This window comes from Xiphophorus couchianus, chromosome 14 (genome assembly GCF_001444195.1).
Source record: "Xiphophorus couchianus chromosome 14, X_couchianus-1.0, whole genome shotgun sequence".
NCBI classification, from domain to species: Eukaryota; Metazoa; Chordata; class Actinopteri; order Cyprinodontiformes; family Poeciliidae; genus Xiphophorus; species Xiphophorus couchianus.
The window spans coordinates 17067776-17084529 of NC_040241.1; the positions used below are offsets into that span (position 1 = coordinate 17067776).

Consider the following 16754-nt stretch of genomic DNA (forward strand, 5'->3'; position numbering starts at 1 on the left):
ACAGTACTTAAAAGATTAATTTGTAATCAATAATATATGCTAGAAGCACCACCAATGTCACGCCGCCTGAGTGAGTAAGCTGTCATGTTAAATCAAAAGATAAAAAGGAAGAAAATGACAAAAACCAAATGGCATTTTGCACAGAAAGCATTTCTAAAGCAGGATTTACTGAATAGTCTTTAGGAAATGTCGACTCTTTAAGCTGCAGGAGGTAACTTTTACAAAATTCTGTTTTTTACATATTTCTCAAAACTGTCACTATATTGTGACAGTATAATATGAGGTTAAAAAGAAAACAACAAGCCTTTCCACAATCTGGCAGTCTTAGTGCTGTCAATCATGAGCTGCTTATACAATTTAACATTAAAAACGTTTATCTACCATCATTGGTGGCTATACTAACTAGCCTGAGCATTCATGGTAGGCTCTCGTTACTTGTCAGGAAGAAGCAGAAGCGTAGCAGAGCATGCGCATACACAATCCTGACTGACAGCGCCAAGACCCTCCTCCTGACTGATTGGTTGCTTCTGATCGAGCTGCAGTTAGAACTGGGAGAAGGAAGAGGACCTCGATTTTTTCCACAGATTATTTGTCTCAAACTAAACTATCACAACATGGTTAAAGTTTTAACATATAAAAGCATTTTTATTGAGGTTACATGCTGCAGCATTTAACTCAGATTTTTAAAATAATTTCTAAACCTAGCATATATCAGGACGGACAAAGTTTAAAAACTCAGAGGGATAAAACAGAGCAACTTCATTGTGCAACATTTAGCCTTCCTATTAACAGTTGAATATCTTGCTCTCTAATGCTGATATAATGAAGAATATACAGTTTTCTTTTAAATCTCTGCTTATTTCACCTCACTGATACTGGATATTATATTATGGTTTAAACATTTATGTTTAATTGTAAGTATCCATTTTAAAAATCAGTCAAAGCGAAAGTAGAAAATTAAAGGGTTGTCGCTGCACACTGCCAGCCAGATGGCTAATGTACTTTCCTTCACAACCAAAACAAAAGGCAACATTTAGCTTTTTGGAAATAAATTTGGAAAAAAACACAAGCTATCTTTTTATTTTCTAAACCACCAAACACAGTTGTGTGTTAAAGTTTGGCATCAGAGCAGACAGCCCAACTAATCAGCTGATACCTGGTTGTTACACAAAAGGGAACAACAAATGGATGAAATATTCAGCAAAAAACAGCTTACTAGAGAAATATAGATATATGTTCTATTAATTGGCAGCAAATTTAATCTTGGTGGTGAAATCTCTACCAATCCATGTCTAGTCGTGTACAAACTCAAACAGGGCATAAGGCTATCCATTTAAAAAAGAAGGTCATGTTACTCCCTGCAGGCAGCTGGTAGCAACTGCTTGTAATGCATTAAATGGTTTGCCAACCACTGTGATGCTTCTCTAGCTAGAGGTGCCAAGTTCAGCACAACTACCACCAAAAAATAAATACACTCCACATGATCCCGTGTTCATTTCTGCAATCAATTTACTCAGGACAAGGGTTACAAGGTGAACACTGCAGCCACAGGTAAGCTAAACCTTTACTCCCACAACACATGCAAAGACGTTCACACTGAATAGCTGGACGGCCAAGAACTAAGGAACAGGCAAAAACCAAAGGGTGAGTTGCTGAAAAAATTCCTTTGAATGGTTTTCAGTAGCAGCACTTGAGGTAAAATTAATAAAATAGTTTTGGTAATTTCTCAAACAATTTGCACTTAATTAATGTTAATGCCCGATAGATTGTTATATATAAAATTGATTTTGAAATATTTTCAATTATAAGTGTGTTTCACTGAAAAACACCAGAGCACTGGTGAACCGTTTCAAAACTATTTTATGAAGGCAGCGTAAAAGATATTTCTCCTAAGCAACCTCTTCACGAAACTGTCATACAACAGAATGTCTTCAGCCAGAGGGTTCTGAGAGCAGTAATACTGACTGCTACAGGAAATCCTTCCAGTTTATAGACATGAACCTTTACAACAACCAGTTGAAGAAACAGATAACGAGTTAATGAGTTACAACATGTCATTTCTCTTTGGGATAAATAAAGTAAGAACTGTGATTTGTCAGTCAGGAATGGAAAAATTAATTTTTTGAATTAGTAACAGAACAGCAAACTGCTGCCGAATCACGCCAACTTTTCTAATTAATTCATAAAGGAAAACTAATCAAAACATTTTTCATTTTAAAAAATCAGGCTTCTAAAAACTGACCTTGAACTACTTTACATTACTGCATACTTTAATTTCCTCCTCATTATGAAGATTTGGTGCAAATTTAACTCTGAAATCGACTGCCCACTGTTGCCACGTACTTGTTCAGAAAGACTGAATCCTGCAAAATCAGTGACTGGAAGTATTCAGTTTGATCGAGAGAAAACGTGACCAATTAGCATCATAAACTAATTGCTTCAATGAAAATAAATGCAATTCTACTGGATTCATTTAAATGGATTTAAATGGACATTCACTCAAAATGCAGAATATTTAATACCTGTTTAAGTTTCACACTTTGATTAATTTAATATAAGCAGCTTAAATTGATCACTGAATTTGAAACAAAAAGACGACAATTTCTGCTTTAAAGCAGCTGCAAATTCAATATACTATTTCTCTCCATTATACACGAAAAATGCTTATTTAAAAAAACTCAATATTCACACGAGCTTCTTCATAAGCTTTTACCAATAGCGTTTTAAGTTGATTCAGTCGTAGGTGAAAAGAAATCTGAAAGCTTTTCCTTTATAAATAAGCTTCAGTTAAATAAAATCATCTTCACTTCACGCTCACACTCTTCAGCTGCAAATAAACTGGCATGTATACTATAAGCAGCAACCTATCCATTAATAATAGAATAATAACATTAGGTGCTCTGGGGAAGCAGTGGCCTATTTGAACCACAGTTCTGTCTAACAGGATTAGATTCCTCAAACAAGCTCAATTAATTCCTGGTTATTAATTCACACTTCTCCTCTGCAGTCATAAGGAAGCCCACCCTGTTGATGGGCAAGCCAGCGCTCACCACCGACGCTGCACTCTGCATTACAACACCTCCTGCTAGAGTCACCGCTTCAGAAACATGGGCATGCTCATGCTCTTGTCTGACTAATGTAGGACTACTGGAGGACACGGGGGAGTTTTTACAATAGCTGCTGGAGAAAATAATCCTCAGGGCCTCCTTTAGCTGCTCTGTTTTGCTATTAGCATGCAGTCACTTGTGTGCCAATCCATCTCTGCAGCCCGGCGTTCTCAGAGGAAACATGAGAGCGTTGTCACTTACGCCATTTAAAAGTTGTGACTTTCCCAAGAAAATGAGGTCAGATTTATGTTTCGATTATGTTTGCTGTTCTGTGTTCTGCTTTGGTAAACAAAGACCTGGTAAGAATCAGCTTCAAAAACACACAGAGCTGAGTTCACTAGTATAATTTATAACAGGTCTGGACTTAACATTCGTTAACATATTTAGCCATTACATGGTCATTTTAGACTTTCATTAATCAAACACTTTCAACTTAAAGACATCGACTTCCATGTCTAATGAAATTTTAATTTGAATCTTATGCTTTTTGACGTCTTATCGGATGGAGCAGCAATACATGATAATTTGACGCAAAGCATCCTGTAGGTGAAGAAAATATTTTGAGTACTAGCTTCACAAGACAGCAACTATTTGGAGTAGCATAAAAGTTTGTTTTTGAACTCCATCCAACTCTTGTTCCGCCACAAATTAGATGGCTCCAGTGTCCTCAAATAAATTAATGAACCTGTCATTCAACTTGTAATGGAGAAAAAACAGGAAAGGGACCAGACTTCCAAACCGGCTGACTGCTTCCACCGACTGTCATGCATATTAAACATATTTTAGGTAAATCACATCCTACAGTTGATAAAACACAGCAAATATGTAATCAGAAGCTTTCCTGAACACTTTCTGATTGATTAATTTTGGCTGTCTTGTGTATTTTCGGAGCAACTTAAATTTTTTTCATGCATTTCTTTCCTTTACACTTAATATGTGTAAATAGAGCAACTTGTGTCTCCATTTCTTTTGGTACCATTAACAACTAATCATTGTGTTTTATCAATCAGATTTTATTTGTATAGCACATTTCAGCAACAGGGCATATCAAATGGCTTTACATCATAAAAACACACAGTCAACATTACATTTTGCACATTGGATTATTGATTAATGTTTCATGGATATGTTTCAAAATCAACTCCAAACAGCTGAGATTTTAGTTTAGATTTAAAGGAAGTCAGTGTGTAACAAGGTAGCCGTTCGCGGTAGGATTTTACAGTGACGATGAAGCGTTGAGGCAGAGTCAGGTGGAAAACAGCAGTGGTTTTATTCTTCACACAACATCAACCAACACTTCACAGGTGAAAACTGCAGTCTTAAATAGTCCCAGCTGTGACGGATCAAACCACCTTTAATTCACAGGGGAATCTCAATTCATCAATATCCACTTATTTAATTAAAATACCTTTTACTAAATATAAACATTTCCATTTACTTTTTATAAATATTTTATGTTTTATCATTACACCAAATGAAACACCACAAAACCCATAAACAATTCCCCCCCCCACACTTTTCAATGGCCTCTCCCGGAGACTATATATGGTGTCTGGACCCCCGGGGCAGTATTTGTCCAAACACCCTGGAGAGGACACAGAAAAGACAGGTGAGTCACTCTACATTAGCACTCCACACCCAACAGATTATGCACAACGCATTTGCTCAGTTTTACCCACTAGTAGCTCATTGCTCTGAGTAACAATTATCCTCCCTCCACAGGCAACCACCTCACTCGTCAATGAGGAGCAGCTGTGCAGAGCCCAGAACAAAAGGCTACATGCTAATGTCTAAAAATACTCAATAAATACAATTAAAACTTCTTGTGTGCAAATTGTTACTGATGTGCAAATCTATGCTTAAAGTGCAGTGCTAAATAAAGTGCTTGTTAATAAAGTGCAAAAATACTTTAAAAATGCAATACAGTGATTTCAGTAAAATAGTCCCAGTAATGAAGATCTCTTCATTACACAGTGTTTCAGCTGGTTTGCAGTTTTCTGAAAGTTTGTTCCAGATTTGTGGTGCATAGATGCTGAATGCTGCTTCTCCTAGTTTGTTTCTGGTTCTTCAGAGCAGAACCAGAAGACCTGAGAGGTCTGGAAGGTTGATACGACAACAGCAGATCTTTAATGTATTGTGGTGCTAAACCGTTCAGTGATTTATAAACTAGCAGTAGTTTTTAAAGTCTATTCTCTTAGCTACAGGGAGCCACTGGAGGGACTTCAGAACTGGTGTGATGAGCTCCAGCGTCCTGGTTTTAGTCAGAATGGCAGCAGCAGCTTTCTGGATCAGCTGATGCAGCTGGAGGATTTTATAGCTATTGAACACTTAAATTCAAAAGTCAATTAGTCAAGTGTCAACGACTTAATTATGGAAGAAAAACATTTACTATCAAATAATCCTGATTATGTAGCGGTGGATTTGTAAATGTATTTTCTGAATTTAGACAATTCATACTTATTAATACATTTGCTTATGGATCATTTTCAGCTTAAATTAAATAACTGCACAGCTTAAAATCACCAAAAAAGAGACTTTTAATACATAACCAACAATAAAAACCAGAACAATAATTCGCCATTGAAACACCATGTTACCAGAAGCATTTCTTTGCAGTCAGATCACATTTATTAAATTTTTATGGACACATTTTATTGCAATATCTTTTCCTACACATACTTTATATAACTGATGGCAAGCATCAGGTAACTGGATATTATACTGCACAGAAACTGAATCTGTTCTGAGATACCCATGAAAAAATAAATTAAAATACATAAAACATGACTGAGGTTAGATCTGAAGATAGAAACCAGAATGAAAGGATAACAAATAGGGCAGCTTCAGATGAAAATATGAAGGTACATTATACAAACAAGAGTCAAGGTATACGTCAAGGAGAAAGAAGGAAAAATCCGATTTAGAAAATAAGGGAGGATGAAGGAATGAAGGTCTAGGAAGGTGTAAACAAGGAGAGGGTGTCTATGAAGGCCATGAAAGGAGAGAAAATGAGAGATGGCAAGGATGTAGGAGTGAGAGTCTATAGAAGATGTACAAATAAATGAGACTAGGAGAAAGAATAAGATAAAATGACAGAGCAACAGTGTTAGGAATTTGATGAAAAAGAATGTGAGAAAGAAAAAAGGCCCTGCAAAAATAAATCAGTAGCAAGATATGAGGAGCAAAAGAAAAATAACAGGAGGTGAAATCAGTGAGGAAAGAAAAGGTGCCAAAAAGAAAGGAAAAAAAACAGACCAGGGACAATGATGGGATGAATGAAATGTGAAGCTTGAACTATCAGATGTGAAAGAGGGAAAGGGCTCACAAGAAACAAAATGAGAAATGACAAGGTGAAAGAAAGCTTGTATGGGAAAATGAAACTAGAAAGGATAGATGGGGTGTGAAAAAACAAAGGTGGAATGATAAGCAGGAGGAGTGAGGATGGATTAGCTGGGAAAGCCGCCTTACCAACATTAAGTAAGAATGTCAGAGAGCTAGTCAACAGCGGTGACCTTCTACCTCACCAGCAGGTACCCAACACATCTACAACACGACTTTGACACATCAGTGAGCGAAGGCAGGCAGAGACAACAAGGCATTGGTACCAAAATAATAGCTACAAAGTAAATTATTTAAAGACACTCATTCAGATAAAAATGGTTAGCAACAGAGTCTGTCCCCCAATAAGATACTCCTGGAAGTTTTAAATTATACTAACATGGCAAGAACACCCAGAAGAAGAAAACAAAACTCTTTAGTTAGCAAAGCAATGATGTTTGGAGGTACTTCCCTATGAGGAAGACTAATAGGGAAAAAGTTAAATATCGAAAGCTAGCGATTCTAACACTACAAGCTAACGCTACGACACTAATGAAAGAGGAACTTGAAAAAGTCAGACAAACTCTTCTATCTGCAGCAGTGAAGTCGTAAACCTTCTGGTTGACTTTAGCTGGCGCTACCTGCGTTTCCATGACTAATGTTCACAAATCTTTGCCAATATTCTGCTAATATAAAAAAAAAGCAGCACAATTTTGCAATTGTAGTGTTTCCATTAAGAAAGAAGTTAAATTAAAATCACCTGTGAATAAGCTTGTTCCTGCAATAAGTCATTAAAAATCATGGCAGCGACGGAAAAACAGTTACATAAGATGTGTTAATATTTCAGCCATGGTGCTAGCGATCATCTGTCAGCCATCAGAGGAGACGTCAGCATTTTATTCCTGCGTTGGAGCAACAAGGCCAGCACAGGAATTGGGAGCGGCTACATATGCTGCGTTTCGGGAAAATTGTCAGCAATTTTACAGAAGTCCCATGGATTCAAACCATCATCCTCCTACAACGTCCTGTCATATTTATCGTTTTCTCCAGTAGGAACATCCAGCATCGCATGACTTCCTTTAGCGCAAAAATTTCTCGAAAAACAAGTTTTTTCAAAATTCCAGTGTTTCCATTGGGAAAATGTATTTTCATAATTTCCATAAGTGCAATACTATGGATAAATGGAAACTCAGCTATTATCCGTTTCAAAACTAGCTTCCAATGACACGGATCTGTTGGTTTGATCGCCATCAAGATTCGATTGCCTGCAGCAAAGTTCCAAGTGCCGCTCAGTGGAAATGAAGCCTAAGAATCTGTATTGACAAATGAGACATCTAAAATCCCTTTGGGAAAGGAGAAATCTTTATTGAGACCATCCTGATGCCCAACTTCACAACTAAATGCAATTTTTTTTAGGTTTAAACAAGCATTTAGACGTGTCCTAGCATGTATCTTAACAGCAAACACAACAGATAATGGAGCGGAGGATGAAGCTGAAAGAGCAATGAGGGAAATGTCACTTCACATAATTACTTTGGTGATGAACTACAGGCTACATTGTATTGCACTGAATTCCAATGTACCTTAACCTTAAGACTGTGTACGTGTGTGTGAGACCACCTTAATGTTTTCATTTCACACAGAGGACAAATGCGACATCCGCATCTTTTCATTTACACAGCAGGAGAATATACAACCACTCTGTGCACAAACACACTCTGCATGAGTAAATCAGCTCACGCTGGAGGAACAGCATGCGTGACCTTCTCAAAGTCAAAGATCGTTTTAGAAATTACGCTCTGTGTCTGACTGCTGCAGTGCAGGTGGCTTACCCTCCAGCAGGTGTGTTTGTGGGGTTTAATACCTGCTCAGGGGTCCTGGAGGTTATCGGCATTAGCGGTTAATGCGGTTCTGCCACATCTTTGGGATATTACATTTATTCACCACATTCTTACTTGTCGAACCAAGGAATTAGCACTTCCTGTCCAGGGAGATTAAAGTTTAAAGTAATCTTAATTTTATCGTCCAAATAGAAGTAATGTTATGGTTTTGGAGCAGACTAACCAGTCCTTGAATTTGATGGAGAGTCTGTTAAAGATTAGGGTGATGGAAAGGAGGCCTTCCAACACCAAAGACTTTGAGCTTCTCACTAAAGTTAAACTACTAAAATACAAGAAACATCCAAAAAGCTGGTTGACTGTTATAAGTTTTCATTTTCCAATAAACCTGAAGAATGGACAAAACCTTTTCACATGGAAACTAAAATGTTCTTGTGACAATAAAAATGTTTTAAATCTAAAAATTAAGTACTTTCTCTCACTATACTCTTAGCTTCAAATTAATGCTAATTCACCCAAAATATATAGTCTTCCCAATATCATCATCTAGAACAGGGGTGGGCAACTCCAGGCCTCGAGGGCCGGACTCCTGCAACTTTTAGATGCATCTCCACTTCAACACACCTGAGTCAAATAATGAGGTCATTAGCAGGACTCTGGAGAACCTGACTGCACTTGGGAGGTGATTCAGCTGCTGGATTCAAGTGTGTTGGACCAGGGAGACTTGCAAGAGTTGCAGGACACCGGCCCTCGAGGACCAGGATTGCCCACCCCTGATCTAGAATCTAAATATTCTAAGAAGTTGTTTTCAATAAATGTTTGCATAAACCCACAAGTCATAAATCCACAGTTTGTGTGCCAATAATGAAATTAGTCTGCTGGACCATCTCAGTGAGTCATTACCACTGACACAGGAGACCGGGGTCAAATGCTACAGGTCAAAGTGCTTTGGGAGCATCATGACGACAGATGGCAAAATGGGAGTGAAGACGACACGGACTTATATTATTAAAATATTCAACAAAAATGCAAATGGTTATTCCATTTTGGCAACCCTACTCCCTGGGTGTCTTTATTTGTGTTGGACTTGATTGCAAATATTTTTGATTTTAATACAGATAATTAGATTTTTATGATTATATTAATTTTGCTTACAGTTTTACAAATTGTCATTTTCGCATTCCCTACAGTTTGCACCTCAGTTTGTCACCAACTATAATAATTTACATGATGATTATATAATCCTTTTTTTACCTGCTAAAGTTACTCAATATATTTGAATATCAATACAAACCAGTCCATTTGCAGGATATAACATGTTTGTAATAAAAAGGTACCATTTTTATCATGTTTTCTTTCACAGATGTCAAATTCAGGCCCACAGAGTTTGAGTTTAGTATACCTGGTCTGCCAGTTCAAAGCAGATCACATTTGTAATACAAATCCCAGAATGCTCTGCTGCAGCAGTGTCACATCAATAGAAGAAGAGAAGCCTGAAACCGAGCTTGCACTATGAGAGTAGATCAGAAGTTTGGTAAGCTACGCTTTTATTAATATTTTCTTCATGCATGTTGTCTTGCTGGTCAAATTCCTGGACTCATTTGGTTTAATTTTCATAAAAAATATTATTTTAATCATTGGGGTTTTTAAAAAACAAATTGAATGAGTTCCTCAGATGTTTGACATTTGATTTCTCATTCATTTAAAGTTCAAACCTTTGCCTCTTTTCAAATAAACAGGCTTAGTTATATATTTAAGGGAAAACCTCAATGATTTACAGAATATCTGTAAATAAATTACAGATATTCTTCAATAACTAAAGGCTCACCCTCAAGTTTTTAATTTTGACATCGAGTTTGACATACCTGCAGCGTTTAAAATTAATCAAAACTGAAGCAATGTTTCTTTCAAGAACCAGTCCTTGATTTACTTTCAGTGGAATATTAAAATGTAATCAAAATCAGCTTTAATGACCAAGACTGAGTACAAACAAATTTGATTTTTGTTTTTTTTGAGACCTCGTAGTAGATAGACGCAGACGATTTAAATTTTTTTATATAAATAAAGAACGAGAAGGTTTTAAAACCCACTAGACAATGGTTGGTGATTGGCAGCTTCCTACAGCGTTTGAATTATAGTTTAATAATTCCCATCTCATCCATTACTTTAAGCGGTTTTGCAGTCTTGTCTGCTTCAGACGTAGGCGAAATCTTTTTGGAGACGGATTAAAAAGGCCCTTTAAAGTGCTTTAGATTGTTTTATTCCTCCTTTATATAACAGTAGGTAGACTTTAAAATGTCAGATTTTTTCAAGTGTAGACTTTCATAACAATCTGACATTAAAAATCAAAGGAACCGAGTCCAAACAGAAGATTGAATCAAAGTTTTCAACATACCCAAAGAAATAGAAGGCAACCGCGTCTCTTTCGGTACCGATTACGCTGCTGACTGACGGCTTTCTTAATGACGATGTGGAAAATGAAAGATAATGGGAATGAAACTGCTAATAGGGCAGAACCAGTGTGGGGTGGAGGATGTTTACGGTGTGCAGCTGAACAGGTTTTTACGATGCTATGAAAAACTAACACACTTCCTTTAATTAGGACTCAACCTATTTTCAAACTCAATTATTTGAGAGATGAGGCAAACACTCTCTGAACACCCCGCGCTCACAGCAGCAGTGGCATTGGGAAGCATTAATGCATTGAAAAGGCACATGCAAATGTGTTCCAATAAAAGAAACTAACAGGAGAAAGATGATAGATAGGAGGTTGAAAGAAAGAGACAGATGCGAGTAACTCTGGATGGCATTGTGGAGAGAAAGACCCATGATTCATGCTGTAAATAACGGGACGACTCAAACCCTGCTCAGACTGTCAAATCTGGACAGATGGAAGAACGAAAGGAGGGACATGAGGACAACAAAATGAGGTTTGAAGCTGGCCTGGGGCTCAGGATGCAGCAAGGATTTCCTTTCATTCGGAGATTCAGGACAGTGGGAAGTAATGAAGGAAGTGGAGGGGGTGAAGAAGAAAAGAAATCAAATGAGGAGCTAAATAACAGTAGGCGTAAAGATAATAGGAACACTGGGAGGAGACGGAAGCAGATTTGGCCTCATTAGTGTTCTTTTATATCATGAAAAAAAGGCTGGTGGAAAAAGAGAAAGAGAGGAGAGTATAAGAAGGAAAACATGACAGGATGTGAGAAGGTTGAGGCTCAAAATGAGACAGAAATAGGGAAGGAAAATTTAGAGAAAGGACAGATAAACATATGGTCTATGGTAAGGGAATGACATCTGGTGTGACGGCATTTCTTACTAAAGTAAAGGCTCACTCTAATTCGATTACAAGACCACTTTCAAATGGTTTCTGTTGCAGTAACAGTTGGTACCAAACAAAAAGTATCAACTAGCGATGTCCTAATCCAATCACAGGAATTGAATCCTTCATTGGGTCAACATAAATTTATAAAATACAATCACATAACACACATCTACAAAGTAAAAATGAAAAAAGTACAGTTTAAGCACAGTTTAAATAATTAATTTTTGGGTTTTGTGAGGATGATACCAGCAACACAAACACTTAAATGTCTTTTCCCAACAGGTTCACAGTTTTAATATTGGATCATAACTTACTTTTTAAAATCTATGTTAAGAAAATTGAATTAAATTAAGTTTGATTAATTTTAGATGGATATTTTAACTACCCCGGCTTCACAGACGTACAGTTACAACATAATTCTGTCACATATGAATTACCATATGATCGTAAAATCACAAAAGGTACCATTTTTTATTACCTTTACATTAAAAAAAAAGTTCTATTCTTTACCTTTTTTGGCAAAAGGTACAAAGATTTACAATGAGGGATCTAAAAGCTACACGCAGCTCAGGAGCTGCAGGTTGTAGACCCCTAATCTACATCTAAATTTGACACATTTACAATACATACTGACTTATGTTGATTAATGTACACCATTTCTCTTTTTAAATAAGATAAAACCAGCTTTAACCATTTTCCTTTATGCCATGCCAATATGTGCTCATCTTATCACAGTAGCATGATTTCAACTTCAGTAAATGGCCGTTAATTATCCTCTTATCACTTAGTGGAAGTGGAGGCTTTTCACTCGTGTTCAGCTTCACAACTTAAAAAGTTTGACTCGTTTTTAGAGAGCTCATTTGCCAAAATGAGGACTTATACATTAAACGTGACAAGATGTAAGAGGGGGAAAAAAACGCTTATGGGTGCTTAAATAGTCTCCATCTCACCTTGCCTCCCTGACGCTGTTCACCTTGTTCTGATACCATTTGACAGAGCTGCTGCCAGTGCTCTCATCATAAAGCATCCATCACCACTCATTACTACCTTACTCTCCAAACTCTTTGCTTCTGCTGCTATAGGCACATTTCGTGTGTAACCCGTCTGTGTTCGTCTCAGGTCCAGTAGGTTGACTTCACCACAGACACTATTTATCCTAACAAAAGAGGAACTCAAGTTGGTGGTCAACTTTAGTCCAGAAGCTTCTGCCCCACAGTTGCCAACGGCAACAAAAGAAAAAAAAGGGGGTGGGGGGGGAGCTGTCAGTTACTGGTTACTACGACAACCACCAACTGCCAGGAGCAGCGAAACAGAACATAATACGCCACTAAATGTCTGGAGAAAGAACTTGACTAAAAACAAATAAATTGGACAAACGTCACATTTATAATATTGTTAAAATAAAACCATGTTACACATGAATTACATAAAATATCAAATAAATAAATATTAAACTCTATCTGAGCATTTTTCACATAAATTAAAGTTTTAACTCTTAGCTTTTGGTTTTCTGGTCTAAATCACAGCAAAGATTCAGGATTACTTTACTGTTTCTACTTCATCCGCTCGACTGAAAAGCTTCCTGGAACTTATGAATGGGAATCATGCAATTTATGTAAAGCAGCTTTTCAAGAGGGATTTAGTATCTTAAACTGCATAACAAACACAACATAGCATCAATAATATGGAGAGTAAAGAGAGCCAAATTACAATAACATGAAATATTTTAAATGAGTCATACATTTTTAAAAACTGGATATACTGAATTTATTATGTACCTCAATTTAATGAATTGATTTCAATTTTAAAAAACTACATATAATTATTTTGTGATTTCCCATGCTGAAGTTTCTCTTGAGTTAATTTAAAATGTCAAATTGACCAATCACATTAAATGGGCGGGATTACGGCAGCTTCTAGAGATCTGATTGGCTGATTAAGATTTATCTTTGCTGGAAACTGCAGAAAGTGCTAGTATTAAACTTTCTGTTCTTTTTTAAGTTCTGTAAGTTTCCCTTTTTATGTCTTGAATTAATTCTTTTGTGCTAATCTCAACACATAACACAATCTGAGATGGCAATTTGTGTAATGAATCTATGTAATATGTCTTAAGAAAACTGTCTTGTATGTTTTAGATGATTTTCAGTCTTTATACATGTAATAGAAATTGTCTTCGATACTGTCAGTTTCGGCATAAGCCTGTTAACGTCAAATCAAAGCAGCTCCAAGTACCTGAGCTTGGGAAAAAAAACTGGTTGTTTACCCAAGAAAAAACTTTTTCTCTTGGGTATTTCATCATTGTCAGCTTCTCAAAGAAGCCAATTTTTTGTCAAAGTGAAATTTAAAAAAAAATTGACAATCCTATCTGACCAGATTTTTAGAAAGCAAAAAGGTTTCTAAAATGCTAAAACTTAAATTAAACTTTTACTCAGAGCAACATATAAGTATTGTACCAGCATGTTTACTTGTAAACTGATCTAACATGTGCTAAAGACATATTTAGATACACCTTACTATTGTAAATTAAAGACATTTACTGGTCGATACAGATTTGGGATTTTCTGCAAAACCCAATCTGACAACATAGCACTCCAATCCATTTGTTTAAACCTTCTGTATTTAGTTAATAAATATGACAAACAGTGGCCATAAAAGATAATTTTCTGCATGTTTTGCAACCAACAGAAAATTAAACCTTTATTACCAATATTAGCTGAATTACATCATATTCTGAGCAAAAAGTGCATCTAAGATTTAAGCATCAAATCATTTAAGTTTTGATGCATTTAATGAATGTAGAGCCTGTCTGTTAAAAAAACAATTCCATTTTTTAATCCTGGCTCGTTACATCACTTTGTATGCAACCACCAAACAACTAACTTGCTTCCAAGTTCATTCTGTACATTTAGCTTCATAATGTCTGATTCTTTTCACAGAAGGGCACAAAACAGTAAGGGTCCCATTACCAAATTCATTCTCCTGCTAAAGCAGCTTAATTAGAAGAAGATCAAAGCAGAAAGTTCACAAAGGTTTGCTTGAAAACCAAGTGAAAGAAGTCTAAAGCATGCATGTTCCCTATACTCAGACCACCTATTGGTTTTCACTCTGTTCAAAAAGACTGAACAACCTGCTCCACCTCCCTTTCATCTCTTTTCCTGCTTCTCTAGAACCCTGACAAGCCAATAACCAGCCTCCCCATCTGTCCTGCCGGCATATTTTCATGCTTTTCTTGGATTGAAATTACCTGATACTCTATCACGGCGCACAAGAGCTGATTTTAGAGCTTTACGGAGGAAATAGCCTTTCCAGCACAGTGTGCGACTCCTGCGATCCCCTGCTGTCAAGCTACAGCACTTTTGACAGAGCTGACTTGACAGACAGCGGTTTCAACAGCACCATCGCCACATGAGCTTAAGTCCACTTCAGCTTCACTCCACAGGGCTCCTGCACAGGCTTCTTGTCAAAATACTACAGGTCCCAGAGTCAAATGTCCACCGCTTGGAGTCTCATGTTTAAAAGTTGAACTATTAGAGCTCATAATAAATTTCCTGTAGATATTTCTAAAGGAAACATTCTGTGAAAATAGATTAAGCAAGAAGGAGACAGTTGGACAGATGGATTGAATCCATTGATGGATACAAAGACATGGATGGACAGACAGCTGAATGAGCTGACAAACGGCAGGATGGATGAATGGATGAATGGACAGGTATACAGATGGACAGACTGATGGATTATGGAGCGCCAGATGGAGGGGGAAAAATGGACGAATGGTTGAGCAGATGGACAGATGAGGAAAGGCAAAGTTTGATAAATGGATGGATCGACAGATGAATGGAAAATCAGACAGATATGATACAGATAACAGGATGGAGGGATGAACAGATGGATGACTAGATGAATGGATGGTTAGACAGAAGGGTGACAAAATGAATAAACCAGCAGATGAAAGAAAGGAAAAATACAAGGTTGGACCAATGGATGAATGGATGAGCAGATGGACAGATGAGGAAAGGGGCAGGGATGGAGGGATGAACAGATGGATGACAAGGCGCACAAATGGCACAACAGACAGAAAAATATGTTGGAAAATAAAAATGGATGGATGGAGACAGATGGAATGGCAGACAGGTGAGACAGATGGATGATGGTCCGGTGGACTAAAAAACAGCTGCATGACTGTATGATGGAGAAAGAGATTGATAGAATCACCTCCTTCATATAATACCTACTCAGCTACTTCAGACTAGCCAGAAGCAATTAGCAAACACCTGGTGGAACTGTGAAACTGTGGTAAAAATGTTGGTAAAGGGTTAATAGAGGAGTGATGTCGTGATGACTTACTGTAGGCGGAGTTTCATAAAGAGCCGGGGTTTTAAAGAGACAGATGCCCAATTTCAAGATGTTAAACTACGAAGTCAAATTTAATATATATAGCATTTTTTAACAACTGAAGTTACTTGATTATGCTACGAAATACAACTATGTGGCAGGAAGATGCGTAGTACTGCCCCTTTAAGAAAAAGCCAGGTAGCTAAGCTAGCTTAATACTGGTAATGTAAGTTACATAATTTTATATGCAAAACTATTTTTCTTCAAATATACACTGATGAAATCTTATAGTGTGGAGTAATATAGAATTGTTTTAAATAAATGTTTTTGTTTACACTGTCTTTTACTCAGTCACATAAATTAAACAGAATCTCGAGAATGCATTATAAATTGGTTTCTGAATTAAAAATAGTGACCCTAAGAATCAGAATCGAATCAATTAACACTAAAAAATGTGCGTCTTTATTATCCAGATGTCGAAAGCACCATTTAAAACATTCAGACCAGAGTCTGAGTATCTACGTTTTTGGCAAACATATTAAGGTGAATCAGAATGAGCTTATCCATCTTCATCTCCTTAAGACAATCAGCGAGCCGTGGGCGCCACCAGTGTCTGAAAGCATGCAGAGGGACAACATTCCCATCATGCCCTTCAGCTGCGTTGCCTCATCCCTGACCTCCACTGATCATTTATTCATGCATCCCTCAAATGTGGGAAGCTTTTCCATGTTGTTTGGCTCATTCATATTGCATGGTGATACCGGGGGCTGGGAGGGGACGCTTCCTGATGACCTACGTATTGTAGACGTGCCGCAGCACAAAAACGCGGTGAGCATA

General features: G+C 37.1%; 1 protein-coding gene and 1 long non-coding RNA gene across 3 annotated transcripts in view; one reads left to right on the forward strand and one right to left on the reverse strand.

The window, feature by feature from the left end:
* Positions 1–16754, reverse strand: part of pcxb (pyruvate carboxylase b) — a 369757-nt gene that overhangs the window by 243995 nt on the left and 109008 nt on the right. The gene's annotated exons all lie outside the window — the stretch shown is intronic.
* Positions 4290–4929, forward strand: LOC114158025 (uncharacterized). The gene is made up of 2 exons (XR_003598313.1): positions 4290–4716; positions 4830–4929. It is a non-coding gene; the product is annotated as an uncharacterized LOC114158025 (long non-coding RNA).